This window comes from Amblyomma mixtum, chromosome 7, assembly GCF_055824585.1.
Source record: "Amblyomma mixtum isolate Tamu chromosome 7, ASM5582458v1, whole genome shotgun sequence".
Taxonomy (NCBI): domain Eukaryota; kingdom Metazoa; phylum Arthropoda; class Arachnida; order Ixodida; family Ixodidae; genus Amblyomma; species Amblyomma mixtum.
In genome coordinates, this window is record NC_143018.1 from 70,822,803 (window position 1) to 70,847,010 (window position 24,208).

Below are 24,208 nucleotides of genomic sequence, written 5' to 3' on the forward strand. Positions count from 1 at the left end.
TATGCGAGACAGATACATTTCCTTTCCTCAAAAACAAATTTACAGACGAGCAAGGGGTACAGCCGAATGGGCGATGGCGTTCTGTGGTCTCCCTGGCAGCACTGCAAGACGCTGTCGCGTTCCACTCTTGAGGCGAAGCCTAATATCTTAACCACACATCAGTGCCAAAGCAGCAACACCGCGCTTAAGCTTTCACCTCACTGCACTTTAGGTCAGCAAAGTGCCCCTCGAATTTTTTGAAGTACTTCCTGGTCGATGTCAGGGATGAAACTTTGGGATAGCTTAAAAAACGAGGTATACATTGAGCAGAGACAACAATTTTCAAAAAATCGTTTTTTTAATGCATATTTAGATGTCAAAGCCGCGTTGGCTGCGTCGCCCGCGTCCCCCCTTAAGTGTCCGCCGAATTTTTGTTGTTGTTCCCATTGGCTCGCCCACCGTGCGTGAAGTACTTTGTTGCATATGTCTGTTCTATCCCTACGTCCGTTCTATTCTATCTACGGGTTTGTGGGGATGCAGGAACTAATCCAGGCCCTTCTGAAAAATACACTGGAGTAGACACTTAAGCTCCGCCTTACGACGCTTAGCGTTAGTGGTTTAATGCCCACATGTGCGGAATTAGCCATTCTCTTTTTTTGTAGTCATATATTCCTAAGAGTCCTCATACCGCTCCTGGTGCAGACGTCAAGCCATGTGCCCTGCGATGGCAGGTGCTGCCACCGGTGTGGCTTGTGCAACCCAGGTTGCTATTCCCGAGTGGCCAGTCATTATTTTAGGTGTCACCTGCCATGCTGGTCAGTTTGCTCACAATCCGGTGGGCAGGGTGTGATGACTCCACAACATCACGTGACCGAGGCGGCCCGCCGAGGTTGCTTCTCTCAAAATTTTTCGCTCACAGCGCGGACGACGCCGACGCAGATGAGGACGATGGATATCGCGTAAGAATGCTGGCAGAGCTACTTGCTTGTCACACCTCAGTGAGACAGTCATTCGAGATATACATACCACTCAGAAAGACATTGCAAATAAAACAACTTATTTGACCGAATGTTTTGGTAGCGTTGAGTGCCAGGCAAATAAATTCAGCCTATTCAAGCGAAGGACACGAAATAAATTCACATTCCCTGCCTTCACGCATTCTACATCTCGGGATCTCCAAAGCCAAGCTCACCACTTTGCCATTCGGAATGATCTGCTCTACCGTATACCTCTCGGTGGGTGCAAATAGCTCCTGGTTTTGCTAGTCGCCTCCGATCTGGCATCTTCGCAGGTTTCCACGCTGACCCACAGTGTGCTAGCGCATGTCGGTGTATGGAAAACATACGTGTGTCTTCGTCGGCGGCACTTCGACGCGGCATGTACTGCTTTGTGCGTCAGCATGCCTGATCTTGCTTAGCCTGCCAATGCCGGAAGGCACCACCCCGCCGTTCCATCTCTCCGACGCAGCTGCTGATATACGGTATGCCCTCTTCGGCCATTCTAACGTGTTTGGATCGATGTTTACGGCCCCCTTCCAACGGCTGGTGAAGGTCATCCTTGGGTAATTGTACTCGTGCGTTACTATACGTCTGCATGGGGATGTTGCACCCTTCATCCACCATCACCCGATTCTACGGGCACGGGGCTCACAAAGACTTAAGGACTGCAAGCCTGGCTATAGTTTGTTCGTTGATCTACTCAAGCTCCCAAAGAAGTTCTAAGTGATCGCGACTGCGTATTTTTCGGATCGCGCCGCCACAACATATTACCCCACACCAAAGGTTTAGCTGAGCGTTTCACTCGGACCCTCAGTGACTTACTAGCCACGTATGTTGACTGCCACGAATCCTTGTCACCTATGCCATAATAACGCTACACAAGCTGGCACGGCGTTCTTGCGCTTGTTTCTTCTATCTTGTAGTATGGACATTATTCTTCCTGCCACCCCGACAGCTCCGTTCTACCCAACAGACCCACACGCTTAGCTTTGGGTATACGTTGTACCAGACCCGGTCTCTCCACAAAACTTCCTTCCCAATATATGTATGACGGATCCCACCGAGTCATTCAACAAACTTGGCAGGTCAATTACATCATCGAGCCGCTCACCTCCTCATCAGATTTGCGGCGTCTAGGGCGCAAAATTGTCCACTTCGAGCGCCTAAAGCCATATAACGACCCTCAAGTTTTGCATTCTCCCCGAGTCTCCAGGATGACTTCTTTTTCACCGGAGGTTGTTCGTTGCAGCAGACCCACGCGACTCCAGCCCGGGCCTCCGCTGAAGAGGAGAGGGACGATCGTTCGCGGTGCGCGAGACCTGCTTGCTGGACTGTGGGTGCGCGCCATCACTTCAGAGGCAACAACAGCTTGTTGCATGGCAAAGCATTGCAAATTCCACGATGTCCTTCTGAGTGCATCTGCAGCCAACTGAGTTCCTGAGAAGGCACAATGAAAAGCAGAGAGAGAAAGAGAAGCTGGTTGAGGCCTCCTCTATGGCTGGTCTCTGTCAACGCGCCTTCATTGATATAAGGAGTTCTTTTAGCAGATATTTTTATAACTTGACGGCATGTCTCACCCATTGTCAGTAGCGCATCTGATACACTACTAAAAAAATAAAGAAGTGGTTTAACGCTTTCAGGAATATGGTAGGGAGCAGCGCTTGTATGTCTCATAATAAGCGTATGTCCGTTTATGGTCCCGACCACTAACCGCAGTCTTTTTTTTTTTTTCAATCGAGCCTTTAGAATTCAGTCATATATGATTTGTTGGGGACAATAACTGTACCGTCCGCTTGAAACACCAGTCAACGCTGTCTTTTACGGCGGCGCTGTAGCCGCCACACGTAATCCTGCACTCACTTGGGAGTCCCCAACCGTGAGTAGCAGTAACTGCTCTTGGGACTGGTCGGCAAGCTGGGCCCTCACCTGTTCGTCGAGAGCATTGAAAGTCTGGACTATGATGCTCCCGACGGTTCCTCAAAAAGTCCGCCACGACTTCGGTAGTGTCAATGTCTTCAATTACAGACCACTGCCTGCGCCGCACACACACAATGGGTACTGTGCGCATGCGCTGGGTGACAATAACTGCTGGGGACAATAACTGTACCGTCCGCTTGAAACACCAGTCAACAGTGAAGCTAATTAAGTGTGCACACTGTCCTTTACGGCGGCGCTGTAGCCGCCACGCGTAATCCTGCACTCACTTGGGAGTCCCCAACCGTGAGTAGCAGTAACTGCTCTTGGGACTGATCGGCGAGCTCGGCCCTCACCTGTTTGACGAGACCATTGAAAGTCTGGACTATGAGGCTCCCGACGGTCCTCACAAAGTCCGCCACGACTTCGCTAGTGTCGATTCCTTCAATTACAGACCACTGCCTGCCCCGCACACACAGAATGGGTACTGTGCGCGTGCGCTCGCTTGTCCGGAACCGAAGCTGCACATAGAGCATCCCATCGTCGGTGGCGGGCAGATGGTAGCCGTACTGCACAGTGTAAACGTCAATTTGCTCGTGAGATACGTTTTCTGAACTCTTTTGGGAATGGCAGTGGAACACTGGCGGATAAGCTGTGTTCTGTGAAATGTGAAAGGACCTGCACCTAGAAAGAGTGTCTTACGTTGGCCCTCCAATACTTCTGCACACTCCTCCAGTTTCGGAAGCGGTCATACTGGGACCTTGACACAGCCACCACTTCGGCATCTTCCATGCTGTAATAAAAGCAGCCTAGGTATTTGTGCAAAATAACAACTTTGATAAGCCGCGTTCTGTTAAATGTGAAAGGACCTGCGCCTAGAAAGAGTGTCTTACGTTGGCCCTCCAATACTTCTGCACACTCCTCCAGTTTTGGAAGCGGTCATACCGGGACCTTGACACAGCCACCACTTCGGCATCTTCCATGCTGTAATAAAAGCAGCCTAGGTGTTTTTGCAAAATAACAACTTTGATAAGCCGCGTTCTGTTAAATGTGAAAGGACCTGCACCTAGAAAGAGTGTCTTACGTTGGCCCTCCAATACTTCTACACACTCCTCCAGTTTCGGAAGCGGTCATACTGGGACCTTGACACAGCCACCACTTCGGCATCTTCCATGCTGTAATAAAAGCAGCCTAGGTATTTGTGCAAAATAACAACTTTGATAAGCCGCGTTCTGTTAAATGTGAAAGGACCTGCGCCTAGAAAGAGTGTCTTACGTTGGCCCTCCAATACTTCTGCACACTCCTCCAGTTTTGGAAGCGGTCATACCGGGACCTTGACACAGCCACCACTTCGGCATCTTCCATGCTGTAATAAAAGCAGCCTAGGTGTTTTTGCAAAATAACAACTTTGATAAGCCGCGTTCTGTTAAATGTGAAAGGACCTGCACCTAGAAAGAGTGTCTTACGTTGGCCCTCCAATACTTCTACACACTCCTCCAGTTTTGGAAGCGGTCATACCGGGACCTTGACACAGCCACCACTTCGGCATCTTCCATGCTGTAATAAAAGCAGCCTAGGTATTTGTGCAAAATAACAACTTTGATAAGCCGCGTTCTGTTAAATGTGAAAGGACCTGCGCCTAGAAAGAGTGTCTTACGTTGGCCCTCCAATACTTCTGCACACTCCTCCAGTTTTGGAAGCGGTCATACCGGGACCTTGACACAGCCACCACTTCGGCATCTTCCATGCTGTAATAAAAACAGCCTAGGTGTTTTTGCAAAATAACAACTTTGATAAGCCGCGTTCTGTTAAATGTGAAAGGACCTGCACCTAGAAAGAGTGTCTTACGTTGGCCCTCCAATACTTCTGCACACTCCTCCAGTTTTGGAAGCGGTCACACCGGGACCTTGACACAGCCACCACTTCGGCATCTTCCATGCTGTAATAAAAGCAGCCTAGGTATTTGTGCAAAATAACAACTTTGATAAGCCGCGTTCTGTTAAATGTGAAAGGACCTGCGCCTAGAAAGAGTGTCTTACGTTGGCCCTCCAATACTTCTGCACACTCCTCCAGTTTTGGAAGCGGTCACACCGGGACCTTGACACAGCCACCACTTCGGCATCTTCCATGCTGTAATAAAAGCAGCCTAGGTATTTGTGCAAAATAACAACTTTGATAAGCCGCGTTCTGTTAAATGTGAAAGGACCTGCGCCTAGAAAGAGTGTCTTATGTTGGCCCTCCAATACTTCTGCACACTCCTCCAGTTTTGGAAGCGGTCATACCGGGACCTTGACACAGCCACCACTTCGGCATCTTCCATGCTGTAATAAAAGCAGCCTAGGTATTTGTGCAAAATAACAACTTTGATAAGCCGCGTTCTGTTAAATGTGAAAGGACCTGCACCTAGAAAGAGTGTCTTACGTTGGCCCTCCAATACTTCTGCACACTCCTCCAGTTTTGGAAGCGGTCATACCGGGACCTTGACACAGCCACCACTTCGGCATCTTCCATGCTGTAATAAAAGCAGCCTAGGTATTTGTGCAAAATAACAACTTTGATAAGCCGCGTTCTGTTAAATGTGAAAGGACCTGCGCCTAGAAAGAGTGTCTTACGTTGGCCCTCCAATACTTCTGCACACTCCTCCAGTTTTGGAAGCGGTCACACCGGGACCTTGACACAGCCACCACTTCGGCATCTTCCATGCTGTAATAAAAGCAGCCTAGGTATTTGTGCAAAATAACAACTTTGATAAGCCGCGTTCTGTTAAATGTGAAAGGACCTGCACCTAGAAAGAGTGTCTTACGTTGGCCCTCCAATACTTCTGCACACTCCTCCAGTTTTGGAAGCGGTCACACCGGGACCTTGACACAGCCACCACTTCGGCATCTTCCATGCTGTAATAAAAGCAGCCTAGGTATTTGTGCAAAATAACAACTTTGATAAGCCGCGTTCTGTTAAATGTGAAAGGACCTGCACCTAGAAAGAGTGTCTTACGTTGGCCCTCCAATACTTCTGCACACTCCTCCAGTTTTGGAAGCGGTCACACCGGGACCTTGACACAGCCACCACTTCGGCATCTTCCATGCTGTAATAAAAGCAGCCTAGGTATTTGTGCAAAATAACAACTTTGATAAGCCGCGTTCTGTTAAATGTGAAAGGACCTGCACCTAGAAAGAGTGTCTTACGTTGGCCCTCCAATACTTCTGCACACTCCTCCAGTTTTGGAAGCGGTCACACCGGGACCTTGACACAGCCACCACTTCGGCATCTTCCATGCTGTAATAAAAGCAGCCTAGGTATTTGTGCAAAATAACAACTTTGATAAGCCGCGTTCTGTTAAATGTGAAAGGACCTGCGCCTAGAAAGAGTGTCTTATGTTGGCCCTCCAATACTTCTGCACACTCCTCCAGTTTTGGAAGCGGTCATACCGGGACCTTGACACAGCCACCACTTCGGCATCTTCCATGCTGTAATAAAAGCAGCCTAGGTATTTGTGCAAAATAACAACTTTGATAAGCCGCGTTCTGTTAAATGTGAAAGGACCTGCACCTAGAAAGAGTGTCTTACGTTGGCCCTCCAATACTTCTGCACACTCCTCCAGTTTTGGAAGCGGTCATACCGGGACCTTGACACAGCCACCACTTCGGCATCTTCCATGCTGTAATAAAAGCAGCCTAGGTATTTGTGCAAAATAACAACTTTGATAAGCCGCGTTCTGTTAAATGTGAAAGGACCTGCACCTAGAAAGAGTGTCTTACGTTGGCCCTCCAATACTTCTGCACACTCCTCCAGTTTTGGAAGCGGTCACACCGGGACCTTGACACAGCCACCACTTCGGCATCTTCCATGCTGTAATAAAAGCAGCCTAGGTATTTGTGCAAGATAACAACTTTGATAAGCCGCGTTCTGTTAAATGTGAAAGGACCTGCACCTAGAAAGAGTGTCTTACGTTGGCCCTCCAATACTTCTGCACACTCCTCCAGTTTTGGAAGCGGTCACACCGGGACCTTGACACAGCCACCACTTCGGCATCTTCCATGCTGTAATAAAAGCAGCCTAGGTATTTGTGCAAAATAACAACTTTGATAAGCCGCGTTCTGTTAAATGTGAAAGGACCTGCGCCTAGAAAGAGTGTCTTATGTTGGCCCTCCAATACTTCTGCACACTCCTCCAGTTTTGGAAGCGGTCATACCGGGACCTTGACACAGCCACCACTTCGGCATCTTCCATGCTGTAATAAAAGCAGCCTAGGTATTTGTGCAAAATAACAACTTTGATAAGCCGCGTTCTGTTAAATGTGAAAGGACCTGCACCTAGAAAGAGTGTCTTACGTTGGCCCTCCAATACTTCTGCACACTCCTCCAGTTTTGGAAGCGGTCATACTGGGACCTTGACACAGCCACCGCTTCGGCATCTTCCATGCTGTAATAAAAGCAGCCTAGGTATTTGTGCAAAATAACTACTTTGATAAGCCGCGTTCTGTTAAATGTGAAAGGACCTGCGCCTAGAAAGAGTTGCTTACGTTGGCCCTCTACACCGACGTTGGCCCTTGACACCGACAGCGTGGTCTTCCTCTCCGTACAGCGCAGCTGCCATTCTTGGGGCAAAAAAGCACGAGAACAATTAAGACCACGCAGACTGCTGGCTAAGACACATGTGTGTGCGACGGGGCTTATTTGTTCTTTTTTTTTTTTTCGAACTTATACTTAAAGAAATGTTTGACGTACAATTTCGACGAATTCACACACATGCACACATGTCGCTTAATAGTGGTTAAAGCCGTCACGTCGCAAGCGGCCTTACCATCAACGGTGGCAGTATCACGTAGTGGCTTGACACCGACAGCGTGGTCTCCCTCTCCGTACAGCGCAGCTGCCATTCTTGGGGCGGAAAAACGTGAGAACAATTAAGACCACACACACTGCTGGCTAAGACACATCTGTGCGACTGGGCTTATTTGTTCTTTTTTTTCTAACTTAAAGAAATGTCTGACGTACAATTTCGACGAATTCACACACATGCACACATGTCGTTTAATAGTGGATAAAGCTGTCACGTCGTGGAGGCACTATATGGCGATGGCTCCTTTCACTGGTAGTCTTGGCGTTGTCGCATGAGAACATGTCTGATGCATCGAACAATGACTTCTTTTTCTAACATCTCCATCACCTGGTCCTGAATTCTTTGCTTTCCGTCATAGAGCTGCGCTATGGGTTCTGTCTAACAGGTTTCGTGTCACCAGTGTTGATCTCGTGCTCGACTACGTCTTTACAGCCGAGGTTCACACCTGGGTTAGCGAATAGGTGTTTGTATTCTTCCAACAGTGACTGAAACATCCGACGCCGATCGAGGTCTGACTGGGTGCCATACTGCACTTCATCTACTCCGGACCCGTGTATAACTGGGTGTCCTACGCATATTTCGATGTTTAGGAGAGATGTCGTCTTCCCGAGTGCAGTACCCTTGGCAGCATTCAGGGTGATTGATCCTGGATTGGCGAGGCGGATAAATGTTGTGTTATTCTGTACGTCAGTTAGAGCTCTCGCTATCTTTGGATGGGGTCTATTCGGCGGACGGCTTAGGGGTTCTTAGTGGTCGCCGAATGCAAAAATGAGATTGTTCGCCTTTTGCGCGTCGGATCATTCTGCTGCTGTCGAATACCGTTCGTACAGACGAATCCAGTCCAACTTCCTCATCAGCCTTCGCAGTGGAACGCGGAGGGGGCCCTAAAGCCTTGCTTGCGGCTGATTGGTATCATTGCTGCCCTCTATAGCAATTTTTATTATGCGAGTACGCAGAACACGTTCAATGCAACCCTCTGTGATTAATTTCACGACACTTCTCTACTTTGATGCCTTTTTAGCAGCGGCCGCAATTTCGAATAATCGGTCAAATCGCTCATTTAGGGATCTCGGTTGATATTCCCACTCATCTTGCCACTTTTCATTTGGGTCGATGCATGGCAGATTGCATGCTTTCATTTGCTTCCAGCAGTCGCGACGTTGCTGGGTTCGAGATTTTTTTTCGTCCATGGTACAGGTTGAAATGTCCTACCCAGCACCTCCACCACTTTGTCGCGAGTAATCCAAGCACCTTTGATTTGCGATGAGTTGGTTGTGCAGCCCAGGGAACAGACCAGGGGTTTTCTCTTTGAATGACGAACTACTGCTTGAGGGTCCGACAGAGGAAAGAAACTGCTAGTGCAGCGGGACGCTGCCGCGGATGATTGAGGGGACTGACCGGAGGTCGTGGAAGTAACGAGGGCTCTGGTTTGAAGCAATACCGCAACGCTAAGTCCTCGGGTTCGAGCATGGGGAGTCTACACTGCCTCGGCCGGGAATCATCGGATCAGTGAGGGCTTCTGGTGGGTACCAGTGCCGCAACGCCAACTCCGACGGCCCAAGGCGAACTTGTGGAAGAGAGGGGTAGGGTCTACGCTTCCTTGTAGCTCGGGGACTACTGCCTACTGTCGCTCCTGACTGCCCTTTTTATACCCTCCAGATTGCACCACGGGAGTGAAAGGAGTCGTTAAATTCAAGGTTGGGTTGTTGGTGACCTGGCTCCCCCTGTCGGACCTCATCGCAGGCTGTTCGCGCTTTTTATTTCTTCTTCAAGAGTACAGGTGGTGCGATGAGTGCAGCTCTCATTGCAGGCTTTCCAATGTAGGCGCAACCCTAGATATTTCAGGACAAACTTGGACGGAGAGCCACCAGTCGGCTGATTTCATCTTCATCAGTGCTTACACACGTGCCCTTGGTGCTCGGTTTCTTTAGGGTGAAATGCTTGGAAAATGGGTCTTTGAGCCCATCTTGAGTAGAAGAGAAAACCTTGTGCCATGGCGCTCTTTGGCCACAGATGCCCCTGCGACACAAAAATTCACCATCATCAGAAACATCCAAATGGCAACGGTGGTGTCACTGTTGCCAGAGTTGACCTTCACGGCAAAATAAGTAATCGAGGTTATCTACTTCTCAATGACTGTGGAGCCCTTGGACTTGATGTCTTTTTAATGCTGATTCTGATGGAGGGATTTTAACGCTGATTCTAAATGTGTTCTTAGGATCTGTGTAGCTTTATTAGCTTTTGTGTGATAGTCGTCAAAAGCTCATTATGGGACTTTTTGTGTACACTTTTTGATAATTAAATGTATTTTTAAAGCAGCTCACAATAACTCATTTTGCTGCTTTGGTAATGTAGTATGTTGAAACCAACTTCAGATTTATTCATATCGTCCCATGATTGTAAAAAACAATTCAGGAACACCAACGTGTATATTTTGGGCACAATGAGTCAACATTCTGAATATTTTTCAAAAAATATAGAAGAGGTGTTGAAAATTCAGATAGATATCAACATTCTACACAGTCTGAAGAGGCTGTGTGCAAAATTTCATTCAAATCTGACTAAAGTAAGTACTTGGAATTTGTTGCGCAGAATGTAAAAAATGCTGGAAACTACAAATGGAGAAAATTGCATTTGAAAGTTTCAAACGTCCGTATTTTTCAGCAGCATGACAAAAGCACATGAAACTTGTTGCCAAAATAGAGAAATATGTCCCAAGTACAGCCAACTTCAACTCCCCTGGCCCATACATTGGCCCTTCACGATTTTCTCGAATAGAGTCAGTCAGAGGTGTTCTCATTGCCATGTTATGGTGATATGCTGGGGCTTCAGCGGTTTGGTAAAATGACATTTTTTGCACCCTTCTTCTCTGGGCCTGGGAGTTACCCAGGACTACAAGCTCTTCTGGTGGTAGCACATCAAGCTCCTGAAGCACTTGTTCAAAGCTTGCATGTATCCACAAAACAGCAATGGCAGTTGTTTCTGCAGCAGTCCAGGAAGCGTACTTAGGCTTCAGGCATAGCAGCCAGATTTTGCTGTTGAGGGACTGTGCTGCATTTTGTGTCTTCCCCTGCAAGCAGCGGGTGAGCAGCTTTTCTTTGGTGAGGCGCTTGTATGTGGGCAGCAGAGCTAACCCCTTTGCCAGAAGTGGGGCGTGGTCCCGTGCAGGCTCTCGGAGTGCTTTGGCCCATTGGTTCCTGCTTGCATCGCGATTCCACTCCTTCGGGGCAGAACTTGTGGTCTTAGCATTATTTGCTGAGCACGAGGGAAAATATGCCCAAATGGCACAATGCATTTTCTGGACATCGCCCCTGTTGCTGGTGATCGCTATCCGGCAGTAGCTTTGCAACTTCTGTATCTGCCCATCCTTCAACTTCTCGCCACGTGGAAGAGGTGTCTTGAGTTTGCGAAGTGCAATGCTTAGATGTATGGCCACATGGTTGGTACAATCCTCCTTCTCGATGGAGGTTTCACCATGCACTTTTGCCTGAGAAACAGCAATAAAAACATGAGTTGTGTGTTTACCACAAAATATGAAAAATAAAGTTCTCTTAAATATTAATTTTGTAGTGTTTGGTCAGCCCACTGGCATTGTGCATTTGCAGTACGAGAAGGGTAGGATTCCCCTTGTGCTGTTCAGCCTTCTGTGCTATACAGTGATGCTGTGATGCTGAGGCTGTCCCCTGAGGCCTCAGTGCCCCGGCTATTTAAAGACAGGGGCGGAGGTCAGATCAAGCAGTAAAGTCTAGCAGGGCTGCAAACAAGCATGTCACAAATTTCAGCTGGCGGGCTGTCTGGAGCAACTAAGTGTTGCAGGCTGGACGAGGGAAGCCCGAGCTTGCTGTCGGCATCCCATAGCTTTGTGTGGTGCTGATGTAGGTCTGGGTAATCACACAGCTTGTGTTCCAATGTCTCTGGTGCACCACACTGAGCACAGTTGGGCTTAGTGGCCCCACGCAAGCAGTGAAGCCTTTCTGCAATCCCCACACAACTTACACACATGCCGAGGAGGAGAACAAAATGACTGCGCGGGAAGATGATGTAGTCAAGTAGTGTACATGCTGTCCTGATACGATGCATGCATTGGGATGGTGAAGGAGGGCGTGTCGCCGTATGATGAGATGAGCTGGGTTGTACGGTGACACAATGGAGCAAACACAGAGGCACAGAACTTTGTGTGCTCGGCATGTGATTTGGTCAGCCACTTCATTCCTGTGCACACCAATATGGGAGGGGTCCCATTGGAATGCGACGTCACAGCTGCGCTGGTCGAGCTCGCTAAGCCTGGCTCTGATGGCCAGGATGAGACGGGAAGTTTTTCTCACGGTGGAAAGGGGACTGCAGGGTGGCTGTGTAGTCGGTTAAGATGGTAGTAGCAGGGCGCAGATTGGGCAGCTCGATAAGCCGGTCCAAAGCTAGGATGAAAGCTGTCGATTTGGCGGTGGTGGAGGAGGCTAGGCGTGGCAGTCTGCATTGCCGGTTCTCCCCCAGCGCACTAAGCACACCGGCTGCAGTGGTCGAACTTCCACCATCAGGAACTGACCCACTGGTGAAAATGAGGACGCGGTGTCGCAGTTCTTCATGAAGCCTTTCGGCAACTTCGTGTTGCAAGGCGCACTGTGGCGCGCATTTCTTGGAAGCAGTGCTTGGCAGTCCAGTTTTCACCACAGGCTGTTTGTACCAGTGGAGAGGCCTCGGTGGTAGCTGTTGGTGGGTGCGGGGCTGAGACGCTCAAGAAGATGATTGGCCGCTCTGCCTGTGCGGGAGTGAGACAGCTTTCGAAGCCTAGCGCGGAGTGTGACGCATTCATGGGCACGGCTCATGTGCTCGATGTGATGGAGCATTTTCAGTTCTTGGAGTGAGACTGGCCATGAATGCATTTCCTCAGAGTTGCCAATCACATGGGAGGAGCGCGGTAGCTCGTGCAACATTCGGACCACGACACTGTGGTCAGCATCAGTGGAGCGTCACTGATAAGTGCGTGGGGGGGCCACAGGGGCAGGGCGTAGCAACTTTGAGGTTTCCATGCATGCTAAAGCCTGCAAAAGAGCAGTGAAAAACAGGCTCACGCTTTAATGGCGCAGTTTCGGAGAGTGTACATTCCTTGAAAACTTCAAGTCGGTGCTGACATATGTACATGGTGAGGATATGAATGCCAAGTTTTCGTGAGTGAGTTCCACTTGAAGGCGGGTAGCAGGCCATGTTCCGACGGAGGGCATTGCGAGAGCAAACGCGCTCACCGGAGATCCGGGGCCCTTTCTTGGATGGCCTACCCAATTCCCTTGATAAACAGCACGTTAACCTTATGTTGATTGAGGTGGTCTGAAGCAGCATTCAGAAAAAGTAAAGCCGAGGTCGTCTGGTACACTGGGATGGCGAACTCTGGTCAATCTGTATGCATATATAAATTGTGCAGTGCTGTGTCCCACATTTTGCCGAGAACAGTCTAACAAAGTTCTGTTAGATTATTCTTTCTCAAGCTGATTTTACAGAACACTGATCTTGCCCACAGTATCTTGCATTTTTGATACGCGTCTGCATGGTACTGACTGTTGACTGAAGTTGTATATTTCATGGCCAGACAGAAGCTCATTGCACAGGACAGTGTCACGTGCTTTCTTCGATTTCTGTATTGCAGATGTGGCAGTCATCACGGACTGTGTCAGAATAAGAATAGAGCAGCCATCATTGTATTCAGCAAGTAGTAAGACATGCTTGCATACAAGCAGAGTAACACAGCTAGGTATCTGATTTCCATTGCTCCTTGAGGTGTCACCTTCATATCCAAGGGTTGGGGGGACTGCAGTGACCGGCTTATCACAGAGGAATGTGGTAGTCTAGATAATTTGCACCCTGGTGATGTCAAGCTTGCTGATAGTTTCACTATCTCAGAGCGTGCTTTGTCTAGTGTCCATCACTTGTTGCAAGTCAGCGGTGAAGTGGCTTCACACTACTTCAGAGCTTCGTTATTGTGTAATGTTTCATAAATCTTTGCTCATACCATACTGTTCAGTACTGTTTTTTTTTTTTTCATTGTAATATTAATCTCATTTTATCAACTTGTACGCCTGAGGTAGTACATTTTTGATGACTGAAGGGATTACTGGTCATTAAAGTTACTAGTCCAACAGCATAAAGCACGAATGCCAAGTGAACTAGTTCTCGTTATCTTGTTTTCAGTGTGGGAAACGTCACTTTGCCTTCGGTGCACGTGTGATTTCCAGACACGAAAAATGAAACCATTTAAATGTGCAAGATGGGTTGCCACGCGTAGTCATCTTCCCTGTCTCAGATCCTTGACAAGCAGTAAACGTCTGCTGGCGGCAATGCTTTTTCTGGGGCTTTCTGCTGCCATGTATGTGAAGAACTTTGTGAACAGCTCCGGAAAAATTCCCTTGCAGCTGCAAACAGCTGATTGCCGAAATGTTCCTCTCTCGATTCTTTGCACGTGGAAGAGGTTCAGAGCCTAGACAGTGAAGTCTCAGTAGCCGGCCTTGAATGTAGTCATTCAGGCTTGAACTTCATAATAGTACTTGTGCTGCTTGAAAAGTTAGAGCTCCATTAGGGTCAGTAAAATATGACCTAGCCTTGGTAAGGTAGGTGGCATTGTGTAGCAATTAAGGGCATTTCATCTTGGCTACACCTCTGCCACAGCATAAGCATGAAATCTATGCTTTCGGCGTTGCTCCAGAGGCACCGAGGTGAAGACCAGGTCTGGAACACTTGAAGCTGTGCTTGTGCTTGTCATGATCTTCATAGGTCTTTAGTGTTATATATACTCACAACAACTCGCCTTCGCATCCTGTGGCGCCATCTCTACGTGGCCACCTCACTCCTAACAAGGCTCCACAGCCAGCGCCACCTATGTAACAGCAAACCAAGCTGAAATCCTGAATAAACCTCAGTTCCTTTTCTGTTCACCCTTTGGTGCTCCCTTTGGATCTCCCTTTGGTGCTCGAAACTGAGCGCCCCCTGGTGTGGGAGCTCGAGGGGCCTCATGGCCCCCGATAGTTTCTTCCAATCTTGGGAATGAGTCCTCTCAGGCCCAAAAGTCCTCTTTTCTGTGCTTGACCTTCGAGCGACCTCAGGATCTCCCCTCACACGCCCCGACTTGCTGTTGCTGTTGCTGCTGCAAGTTGACTTCGTGCTCTCACAGTTTCTTCTTCACCTCGTCTGGAGTTCGATGAAGTTCTCAGCACTTTTTGTCGCCTAGCAGGTGTTCCTTCCCGCATAGCTGACACTTATCTTCACATTTTGGGTCTTTTGGAGGCGTCTCCATGTCGCAGCTATGGCACTTTACATTCATGAAGTCCAGGCAGACATCTTCTCGATGTCCCAGCCAGCCGCAGGTGTTGCAGGCTTCATATTTCTTGCGGTAAAGCAGGCAGCGCTGTGCCATGGGCGTCAGTCTCGCCCACCCCAGCACTTCTTTTATCTTCGAACAGTAGAGCACCATTCTCGATCCTCTTCCCGATCTTCTCACCCCCAGCACCAGAGAACTTTGGGATTTTTCGGTCTCTCCAAAATATCCTCATCTGAGTAGGACAAAGGCACTTCATGGATGACACCCTTCCCACAGTCCTCCGGCGTGGCAACATATGTCGTCATTTCAACTTTTTTTTCCCTCAAACTCGAGGTTATCCAAACAAGCATACTTTCTCTTCCTCCGCGCTGACAAGGATGGAGTGCTGCTTTATAGTCGTTGAGATCATGTCTTCGCTGATGCCGTTTTGGCTAACGCCAGCTGCCTTGGTTATTGCATCAGTCAAGTGTGCATTCCTGTACTTCGTCATACGTATGTTCAAACGCACTTACTACAAAGCTGCACAAATACTCATTTCATTACAGCATTTACGCGAAAGGGATCAGTGGATCTCTGGTGAGTTGACGAGGGCCGGCCTGTCTTCCAAGAGTGCAAAATATACAAGTTGGAGTGCATAGATGTTAAGGCACTTTTGCACAAACATGTCTGCTTGTGATGCTCTGTGCACTATCAGCAGCACACCGACTACAACGCCACGTCCATTGCGCGGCAGCGGCCACAGTCACAACTATGATAAACATTTTTTATATATTATTATTATTATTACGGCACGCAGAACTGCACTTGCAAGCAGTTTTTCATCGTCGCGCCCGCAGCCGAATGCAGTTTTGGAAAGACCGCTTTGGGCATGCACCGGCGTGTTTTTGCGAGCGCTCGAATTAGCGCAGACTTGCCACGAAGCATGCAACAAGAAAAGCAACATCGTATATTTCACGGAGCACGGTCAAAGAAACCAACAGAGGTGTGCGAATGACTTGCTGGAGCGGCACAATTGTACTCCTCAACCACACAAACAGCAAAGTATGCGGCCCTATACGTGTGAAAGAAGACATGCAAACAGGTTAAAACACGTGCAAACAGTTCAGGGAGAAATAGCATCCAAACGACGTGATGTGTGCTCCTGACAAAATATATACGCATTGTTTACATAAACAGGAAAGGCCGAGCTACAACATGCGGGGTTGCACATGCTAATGGCCACGTTTTTTTGTCCTTCACGATGTTTGAGTGGCAGTGACTGACACAATGGCAAACAGATCGGAGGAGACTGGCTGGCATAGGAGCAAACAAAAATCCCTTAATTGAGCTGCAAAATAACAACCGCACTGCTTATCAGTTGACGGTGCCTATACGCTCGGCGTTCGCTGCCACAATGTGAGCTGCATCGGGCCTGGCGCCTGCCTCCTCTTCGAAATCACTGGCCAGCGGATCAAAAATGAAGTGGTTGTCGGGGTTCGCAACCATGGCGTCTTCTTCCTCGTCTGCTTCATCCCCCAATTCCTCATAATTGGTGTCTTCGCCGAAATAAAACTACTCTTCAGCTTCCGACTCGGAGCTATTAAGCATTGCGACTTGCCTTCCACCCGGCTCTCCATGTTTACACGCACCACGTGCATGTCAAGCAGACGACATGCCTACACGACGTCACAGCTTTCCAACCGAGAGGTACAACACAAAAATGTGGTGTCTCAACCCCTTTAAGATGGGCAGATTGGGCAGCTCGATAAGCAGGTCCAAAGCTAGGATGAAAGCTGTCGATTTGGCGGTGTTGGAGGAGGCTGGGTGTGGCAGTCTGCATTGCTGGTGCTCCCCGCAGTGCACTAAGTACGCAGGCTGCAGTAGTAGAACTGCCGCCGTGAAGAACTGACCCGTTGGTGAAAATGAGGATGCGGTGTTATAGTTCTTCATGAAGCCTTTCGGCAACTTCGTGTCGCAAGGCGCACATGGCGTGCATTTTTTTGAAGCGATGCTTGGCAGTCCAGTTTTCACCACAGGTTGTCTGTACCAGTGGAGAGGCCTCAGGTGGTAGCTGTTGGTGGGTGTGGGGCTGAGACACTCCAGAAGATGATTGGCCGCTCTGCCTGTGCGGGAGTGAGACAGCTTTCGAAGCCTAGCGAGGAGTGTGACGCATTCATGGCCACGGCTCATGTGCTCGAGGTGATGGAGCATTTTCAGTTCTTGGAGTGAGACTGGCCATGAATGCATTTCCTCAGAGGTGGCACCCACGTGGGAGGAGCGTGGTAGCTCGTGCAACATTCGGACCACGGCACAGTGGTCGGCATCAATGCAGCGCCACTGATTAGTGCGGGGGGCCACAGGGGCAGAGCATACCAACTTTGAGGTTTCCATGCATGCTAAAGCCTGCAAAAGAGCAGTGAAAAACAGGTTCATACGTTTAATGACACTGTTTTGGAGGGTGTACATTCCTTGAAAACTTAAGTTGGTGCTGACATATGTACACGGTGAGGATATGAATGCCAAGTTTTCGTGAGTGAGTGCCACTTGAAGATGGGTAGCAGGCCATGTTCCAATGGAGGGCATTGCGAAGAGCAAACGCGCTCACCGGAGATCCGGGACCCTCCCTTGGATGGCCTACCCCATTCCCTTGATAAACAGCATGGTAACCTTAAGTTGATTGAAGTGGTCTGAAGAAGCCTTCAGAAAAAGTAAAGCTGAGGTCGTCTGGTACACTGGGATGGTGAACTCTGATCATCTGTATGGCATGTATAAAATTGTGCAGTGCTGTGTCCCACATGTTGCCGAGAACAGTCTAACAAAGTTCTGTTAGATTATTCTTTCTCAAGCTGAATTTACAGAACACTGATCTTGCCCACGGTGTCTTGCATTTTCGATACGTGGCTGTATGGTACCGACTGTTGACTGAAGTTGTACATTTCATGGCCGGACAGAAGCTCATTGCACAAGACAGTGTCACATGCTTTCTTCGATTTCTGTATTGCAAATGTGGCAGTCATCACGGACTGTGTCAAAATAAGAATAGAGCAGCCATCATTGTATTCAGCAAGTAGTGAGACATGCTTGCATACATGCAGAGTAACACAGCTAGGTGTCTGATTTGCATTGCTCCTTGAGGTGTCACCTTCATATCCAATCGTTGGGGGGGCTGCAGTGACCAGCATATCGCAGAGGAATGTGGTAGTCTAGATAATTTGCACCCTGATGATGTCAAGCCAGTTGTTGTTGTCACTTGTTGCAAGCCAGCGGTGAAGTGGCTTCACCTACTTCAGAGCTTCATTATTGTGTAATGTTTCATAAATCTTTGCTCATACCATACTGTTCAGTACTGTGCATTTTTTTTTTCATTGTAATATTAATCTCATTTTATCAACTTGTACGCCTGAGGTAGTACATTTTTGATGACAGAAGGGATTACTGGTCATTAAAGTTACTAGTCCAACAGCATAAAGCATGAATGCCAAGTGAACTAGTTCTCGTTATCTTGTTTTCAGTGTGGGAAATGTCACTTTGCCTTCGGTGCACGTGGCTATAGTGCCTAGAATATACTGGATATACGGCGTCCCTCATAACCTGAGTCGCAATAGACATTTAACTCCATCAAACCAAAACCATAATTGTGTTCCACTGCACGGCTACAAACCCCGTTGCCTGGTTTTATTAGGCTAAGATGGCGCATGCTGGAACAGGGAAATGGAGAGTGCATCTTAATACGTGCGACACTGCGTTCTGGGGAACATTTCTGAAGAGTGAAAGCTGTTGTCGCCATTGCTGAGATAAATGCTATATTCGCTTCGTGTAGACCGACTCAGTGTCGTCGGAGTTTCTAAATAAACTGGTGGGACACGGCTTTTGAAACGCGAACCGTGAATCTAAGCGCCGGCGGGATGACCACCGGGGGTCATCACGTCCACAACGATCGCCGACGATTATCGGAAGAGAGTCGGGGCTTACGTCTTCTGATGGCACATCGGAGTCAATGCTGTAGTACTCCAATACGCTCTCGGCTGGAGCCTCGGCCTGTGTAGGGGGCCTGGAAGCCGAATGGGACGTGGAGGGCTCCGAAGGGTCCATCGCTTTCGTCGTGTGATGCCCCTGGAAGGGAAAAAGCAACTGCCAGTGAGGCAGTGGCCGACGATGCTGGCGGCGCGGTCGAACAGAGGCGCGTGAACTACATTCATGACGACGACGGTCAGCGACGCCTGAACTCATCGAACGATGCCAGAAAGAGGAACCAAAAGTGGTAGAACCAAAAGAAATGGGCAAATAGTGCCCGTAATAGTAGTTTTTGCTCTAGTTAACAATCGTTTTCCGTTCCTACGGCCATGCAGAGTCGAGATATTTACTGGCGATTCTGAAGCATGGCGAATGTTTAAAAAAGTTCTTGCATTATGCATTGCTGCTGTATTGGCAGCTATGAAGGTTGTCGACGCATGAAAAACTATCCACCCATTGGACCACAAAAGTCCGTCGGACATCCCTTTCAGATCCGAAAAGTATGTATTTACCGTTTGTAACGCACCTCAGCTCTGAGGCACCTCAGTCACTGACGACCATCACTGAATCACTGAGCTTGAGTGCATCACAGTCCAGACATTCATCCTGCATGGTAAGGAGTCTTATGGCATCATTTGTGATGTCAACATAGCCATTATGGATGCCAGTTTCCGAGTAGTCGTGGAGGCAGTGAAGGAAGGCACGGTATTTTCGGGGATTCGCTGTCTGGACAGTGCACAGTGCATCAAAATTGTGCTTCAAGGAGACTGTCTCCCGTCGTACATGAAGGTTTGCACCATTGTACCATTCGGAAAAAGAAGCTTATCACTGTCGCTCACTAAGATTTGTAGGCTGAAAGTCATGGTGGTCGTTGGCGTGGCTATTGCTGGAGATGTACAGAATGCTTTTCTTGGGATTCTTGTAGTATGTGTGCCTGTCATATCAAACATATGCAAGACAGACTTATGTAATCTTAGAGCATTCAAGGTCACTCCCTTCGCACATGAATAAGTCACTGTCCGTGTGCTTCAACAGTCCTTTGTCCAATTCATCCTTAGAGAAAAAAAACATCAAGGCGCTCTTCTGAAACCTAAAGGACACAGGCTTGAGCGAAAGACTTTAGATGGTCTGTGCTTTGTTGAATTGATGGCTGCGCGGACACATGTGTTCTGTTCGTCCTTTCTTCCTTTGGCCCCAAGCCCATGTAGGTCTGGTGGTTCGCAGCGCCCATTAAATAAAACACCAATGGGCCCGTTAGTTACGACACCTTTAAATGTCTGCGCATTAACACCCATACCGTGAACAGGTGTGCATACAGGCAGGCGGTGGTCTTACGGAACACGGCCGCGTACGGCTCTAATCTACCCGACGGCGGTCTAGTCAATGGCCTAATGCCTGCTCGGCCACAAATGTCCCGTGCCACTCACGGTTCGAAGTGGGTCCCAAGGACACAGTAGAGTCACTGGTCCGGAGCATTGGTTTGCCTAGCGACACGGGTCGGTGGCTGCCCCAGCAAAGTGGTGGCCGCGACGGCGGCGAACCGAAGTCATCGCATTGTTGCAACTCGCCAAGGCTGCCACTGGTGAGATGGCGGCCCAAAGCCGTCACATTACTGCGGCACAGCACACACGCACACACGGGTCTCCCGCAGCCGACCCAGCCACAACCGCGTTGTTCGAACACTGCCACGTGCCCCTACACTCCACGCGCACTCCGCACCGTCGTCATCTTCGCCACATCGGACACTGCAGCAGCGCCACCACCACAGTAGGGTAGCAAACTGGGCATTCGCTGGTTAACCTCCCTGCCTTCCTCTTAGCAGGTGGGCTAACTGGGACGGCTAGCAGGCGGCAGGGCAAGGCCAAGTTGATCAATCCGTATTGGATAATGCTGTTATCCCAATCCAATTGGTTGCTGTAATGGGGCACTCTAGTGGTTGTCAAGGAGCAATTGCTCCCAACCTTCAACTTTATTTGGTGGTAGAGCTCCCAGCGCCGGCACTGCAGCACAGTTTGTGTTGCGAATTTCTGGTCATGTCAAGGACTTGCAGCAGATGGCTAGTCGGGTGCTTCCTGCTTTTTATCAGTGGTGTAGTTTTTAATTTACATACTGAAGGCTCATACAGAATGAAGGAAATGTCATTATCGCAGTGTCAAGGTTTAAGCCCTACGTGGCTAGCAGTCCCCTTCTGTCAGTGCTGAATGCATCGCACTTTCTTTTGGATTTTATTTTGAAGTTTTTGTCACTGTAATATAAAAACTATTTCAAAAATGTGTTTCATCTATAGATCCCCTGTCTATTTGTCATAGGTTGAAGTGGTTCCATGCCCTGGGCTTCAAGCACTAATACAGAGCAAACTTGGAGCAGGAAATTGCTTCATTCACTGATGGACAGGAAATTCTAAAATCGAATGAAATTGGTTTTGGGATCATTCTGTGGTACAGACTCTGAGTTTGTTCTGCTACAGCAGCAGTGGCATGCATCATAGTGCCATCCACCGATATGTCTGGTGCATTCTCCTAATAAATCTACTTTGCAGAACAGGAACAAGTGATTCACTTGTCCTTCGTGTTGTTTGTTTTTGTCCCAGCCAGTCTCCTCCGATCTGTCTGCCACTGCGTCAGTCACTAACACTCAAACAAAAATCCCTTAGACGAGCAGCAAAATAACACAGTCACACTGCTTACCAGTTTATTTACTTAGACTCTTGTCTTGCGCAGCAAGACATAACAGGAGTGGGTACATAAATATACAAACAGGTTACACCAATAAACATGCACAAAAGAAAAAAAATCATAAATCGGCAACATAGCACATATGACTAGGTAATCGAGTTGAAGACGTCCGCTGGCGTGTAACCTGAACTGTGTCAGGCCCGACGCCTGCCTCTTCTTAGGAATCGCTGGCCAGCAGATTGAAAATTAAGTGGTTGTCGGGGTTCGCAACCGCAGTGTCTTCTTCCTCATCGTCTGTGTCATCCCCTGATTGCTCATAATCGGTATCTTTGCCAAAATGAAATTCTTCAGCTTCCGACTCGGAGCTATTCGGCATTGTGGCTTGTGATTTGCCCCATGCCCGGCTCTCCGTGTTTACGCGCACTGCGTGCATGTCAAGTACATGACGTCACAGCGACAACGCTTTGTGTGGTTTTTGACATAACTTTGATCTGAAACTGAAACTGCTGGGTACAAGTGATACGACTATTGATTATATAATGCGAGTTCATGCTTCTAAAATAGTTTTCGTTGGTTAGAGAATCGCTACGCATTATTTACAACCCAGAGGTACAAACACAAAAGTGTGGTGTCTCTACCTGAACTGAAATATAACTGTTGCACCATTGCATGCTGCATAACATCTTCCGATAACTAAAAAAAAAAATGTCTCAGAGCAGATTATAACTGCAGCATTCAGTGCCGAGCAGTTTCTTTTGCGCTTTGGCCCATTCAACTGAATTTGATAGCCACACTATGGCTTGGTCGTAAGTTTAGCGCTCTTCTCGTGGCAGATCCTATCTCCACAAAGACGTGAGAGGTGATCTACCTGTATTGGAGCTGTCAGATTATTTTAATGCATACTGTGTATATTTAACAGGTGTAAATGGAAAGAAAGCAAAGAAAATGCCATACTAGTCTCAGTCTTTGAGCTTTCATTTGCAGACAGATTTGAATCATATCTTCCAAATGCCTCGATGTCTGAAAAAAAAAAAATGGCTGTTGCTACTGGTCCTTACAGCTCAACCAGGCTGTTCTTACACTGGCCAACCAAGACAGACAGCGACCGAGCAGTCTTGGGGGTCAGCCGAGACATGACCAATGGAAGCTTCCTAAGGCAGTTGTTGTCTTTAAGGGCATCAAATACATCGGCCAGCAGTTGGTCTGTCTTCTCACCAACTTTGTCAGCCCTGCCCGCGTCCAAGTAATAGGTCTCTAGGCGTCCACACGCCTTGAGTGCTGTGCAGAGCGCACCGCTGACAGTTCCTGGTGCGTTACCCTCATTGGCACTGCCGCCATCCCCGCAGTCGACGTGAAGAGCTTTTATTGAGTGATTCAAAGCCAACGAGTTATTTGCACAGCCGCTTCATTATGGTGTCTCAACTGCTGACCGTGATGCCTGACGTGCATCACAATTGTCTATAGCAGCCTGAACTTCCGCTGCCCATGCTCTGAAATTTGGTAGAAATAGTATTGTACTTTTTTGGACACGAAACCAGCGTAAAGGAACGCAGCGCAAGACAGGATGGTGCTGGACTTATAACTGACTTTATCCTTTTAGCACTAATTCTTTGGCAACAAGCACATGCATACGCTGAGCCACTTGCGACACTCACAGAACTGCACTTTATCAAGAATGCAAAGCTTGGTAAGCCAGGAAGATTATTTATTATCCATGAGAAACACGCATGGCTCACAATCACAGTTCATGTGTTATTTGAATTTCACAAGCTAACGGCAGTTCTCTTTTTAGTTGCTTTTTACAGCAAGCAACAACCACAAAGTCAAAAGAAAAAAATAATTTTGGAGTACAATCTTTGCTTTCTTGTTGTAGGTGATTCCTGTGCGCGGGGATGTGCAGAGATAGACTCGTGCCAGGTCTTAAGAATAAAGAGGTTTAATCTCGCATGGTGTCGCAGCAGGGGGGTCAGGTGTTGTCGTGGCAGAGGGTCAGGGTCTTCGTGACAGGAATTAAGAGGCTGCTTGGCGGTCGGGTCCCCCCTAAGTAGCCCGGTTAGCCCCACTTGGGAGAGGAAAGGTGGATTTGAGTGAGCAGCCCACGAGTGGGTTTACTGAGCAGTACTGTTCACAAAGTAGTGCAGCACCTGGTACTAAAATTACGACATTTTTGAATCTGTTCAGCCTAACAGTCACATTATGTGCGTATTAGTGGCTCTTAATGAGGCAAGCATAAGACAAATCCACAGAGAAGCAGTTCATAACGCTGTAGAGTATCAAGAAACTCGCACATCGCCAGTAAGGCTATTGACAGTTAGTTGCAAGCGTAGACTTAAATAAGTGATTTACAGAATGATATCCCTACAGTGGAGTAGCACCACTGAACCAGTTGTTACGAATTATAGTGCAGCATACTTGCAAATGTTCAAACCAACCAAAAATGGCTCAAGTTCAGTTTGTAATACAATATTAATTTGAAACAAGCTCAGTCTTTCCAATGAGCGAGT

The 24,208-nt window shown here is 48.2% G+C and overlaps 1 protein-coding gene across 1 annotated transcript in view; it reads left to right on the forward strand.

Moving 5' to 3' along the window:
* The window catches only part of LOC149336420 (uncharacterized), a 61,777-nt gene that overhangs the window by 14,887 nt on the left and 22,682 nt on the right, over positions 1-24,208 (forward strand). The window lies entirely within an intron of this gene.